The 3097-nt window shown below is 42.1% G+C and overlaps 1 protein-coding gene across 1 annotated transcript in view; it reads left to right on the plus strand.

The window, feature by feature from the left end:
* Positions 1–2173: 2173 nt before the first annotated feature.
* The window catches only part of LOC133650091 (small nuclear ribonucleoprotein Sm D1-like), a 28882-nt gene continuing 27958 nt past the window's right edge, over positions 2174–3097 (plus strand). Inside the window, exon 1 of the mRNA XM_062046912.1 lies at positions 2174–2254. The gene's annotated coding sequence lies outside the window, so the exon portion shown is untranslated. The remainder of the gene's footprint in view (positions 2255–3097) is intronic.

Here is a 3097-nt window from a genome sequence, read left to right on the forward strand (position 1 = left end):
TGTATCAGGTTGAAAGTTATATGAAATTGAGGTGTTCGGTGGCAAAACAGTTAGCATGCGAGAAGGCTAACGTTAGCTTGTTAACTGTTCTGCCACTGATCACCTCAATTTCATATAACTTTCAACCTGACACATGCTAACTGTTAGCATGCTAACTTTCTTTTAGCACATGCGTATGCTTCCGAGCCATGAGACTTGGCACTTGACACATGCTAACTGTTAGCATGCTAACTTTCTTTTAGCCATGAGACTTGGCACTTGACACATGCTAACTGTTAGCATTTCAACGTTAGCCTTCTAGCACGATCATTTTGTTAGCCAACTTTGCAGGCGAACACCTCAATTTCATACAACTTCGAACTTGACATATGCTAACTGTTAACATGCTAGCGTTAGCCTTCTCGCACACTGTTTTGTCATTTTTTGCAGCCGAACACCTCAATTTCGCATAACTTTGAACCTGACACATGATAACTGTTAGCATGCTAACTTTCTTTTAGCACATGCGTATGCTTCCGAGCCATGAGACTTAGCACTTGACACATGCTAACTGTTAGCATTTCAATGTTAGCTTTCTAGCACGATCATTTTTTAGCCAACTTTGCAGGTGAACACCTCAATTTCACATAACTTTGAACTTGATCTATGCTAACTGTTAGCATGGGAGAAGGCTAACAGTAGCATGTTAACAGTTAGCATGTATCAGGTTGAAAGTTATATGAAATTGAGGTGTTTTGGTGGCTAAACAGTTAGCGTGCGAGAAGGCTAACAATAGCATGCTAACTGTTTTGCCACTGAACACCTCAATTTCATATAACTTTCAACCTGACACATGCTAACTGTTAGCATGTGAGAAGGCTAACATTAGCATGTATCAGGTTGAAAGTTATATGAAATTGAGGTGTTTGGTGTCTAAACAGTTAGCGTGCAAGAAGGCTAACGTTAGCATGTTAACTGTTTTGCCACCAAACACCTCAATTTCATATAACTTTCAACCTGCCACATGCTAACTGTTAGCATGCTAATGTTAGCATTGAAGTGTGACTTGTGCATTTCTCCCAAAATTGCATATTCTGAGTTTTTTGTGCAATGTTTGAATGTAAAAATCAGGCAGCACTTTGGACACCCCTGGTGGTGCACTTCCTGCTGATTGTCTGCAGGCAGGAAGTTGCAGCTGAAAAAAGGAAACATCACTTTTGACTTTTTGTGTTCTCGGGCCCTTTTTTTTGCCGAGACCCTGAGACGTTATCTCCATGGCAACATCAGCAAATATGCAAATAGAAGCTGTCACGTGACCAGGTGAGTCCAGCCAATAGGAAAAGACTCTGGAGAATCACTTTGAAGAAAAGAAGTTCATTTTCGAGAGGGCACCCAAAAAAAAAATCGATCATTTTCATAAATTGCTTTAAAACGTGTTTAGTTTATTTGAATAGGAATACATTTTTAAAAAGAGGTTTTAGAGCCCCCTGCAGGCTGTGGTGAGAGTTACATTGCCACGATGACGTCACGTCCCACTTCCTACTCATCCACCCCGGGAAAAAAAAAAAAACAATCATCGGAACGTTTTGGTGCGTGGAGCCTCCAGCAGGTCAAAGGTGACACGCACTTCCCGTATGACGTCACCACACTGCCATCAGCGCACCTTCCAGGTGTGTTCTTTCTGCCATGTCACGTAAACAGCTGCCGATCAGGTGGCAGGTGACGTCATGCACTTCTCTGCCATGTCATGTAAACAGCTGCCGATCAGATGACGTCATACATTCACAAGTGTCAAAGTTGAGTCCATTAAAAGGAAAAAGGACGCGTGGTGCTCTTCTTCCTACAATGTTGACATCGTATATATACTTCCATGTTTAAATGTAGATATATTGACATAGTATAGAGCAGGGGTCGGCAACCCGCGGCTCTTTAGCGCCGCCCTAGTGGCTCTCTGAAGCTTTTTCAAAAATGTATGAAAAATGGAAAAAGATGAGGGGGGAAAACATTTTTTGTTTTGTTTTAATATGGTTTGTGTAGGAGGACAAACATGACACAAACCTCCCTAATTGTTATAAAGCACACTGTTTGTATTAAACATGCTTCACTGATTCGAGTATTTGGCGAGCGCCGTTTTGTCCTACTCATTTTGGCGGTCCTTGAACTCACCGTATAGTTTGTTTACTTCCTCCGACTTCCTAGGACGTGTTTCATGCCACTTCTTTTTCTGTCTCATTTTGTCCGCCACACTTTTAACGTTGTGCGTGAATGCACAAAGGTGAGTTTTGTTGATGTTATTAACTTGTGTGGAGTGCTAATCAGACATATTTGGTCACTGCATGACTGCAAGCTAATCGATGCTAACATGCTATTTAAGCTAGCTATATGTACATATTGCATCATTATGCCTCATTTGTAGCTATATTTGAGCTCATTTAGTTTCCTTTAAGTCATCTCAATTCAATGTATATCTCATGACACATGTAATATGGCTTCTAATTTGTCGCGGCTCCAGACAGATTTGTTTTTGTATTTTTGGGTCCAATGGGTGAGGGCGGACCTACGTCACTTCCGCCTACCAATCCCCTAGCAACCGGGAATTGGTTGAAAACAAAGCAGCTCACAGCGAACACAGCATTGACAGAAAAAGCATTTAACGAGCGTCGTGGCTTGGAAGTCGGCGTTAAATCCTTCTTTTACGCATTTTTACTTATTCGCATATCGTGTGAAAAAACGAAAACGTATTATTTGCGCCAGACTCGTCTCAGTGAACTTTAAAGCTTCTCAGGCTTAGCTTAGCTTGCTAGTTAGCTTAGCCTGCGCGCTACTAAGAAAGAGACGCGGAAGTTATCAACAAGATGAAGTGTTAGTGTATAAAATATTGAGAGATTTGAGGGCTACATGTATTGTTTAAGTACAACTGTTCTTCGCCAGGTGTTCTTTGGCCGCCCTGGCTTACGTTTTCCCGGTGGTGTCCATCCTAACGCTGCCTTTGGTATCCTCTCGTTGTCCGGTTTTCGAAAATAGCTAGCTAGGCTATAGACCACATATGTCAGAGTCAAGGCCCGCGGGCCATATCCGGCCCGCGAGAAGGTTTTTTACGGCCCTTGGGATGATCTTG

Source organism: Entelurus aequoreus, linkage group LG05 (genome assembly GCF_033978785.1).
Source record: "Entelurus aequoreus isolate RoL-2023_Sb linkage group LG05, RoL_Eaeq_v1.1, whole genome shotgun sequence".
Classification (NCBI taxonomy): domain Eukaryota; kingdom Metazoa; phylum Chordata; class Actinopteri; order Syngnathiformes; family Syngnathidae; genus Entelurus; species Entelurus aequoreus.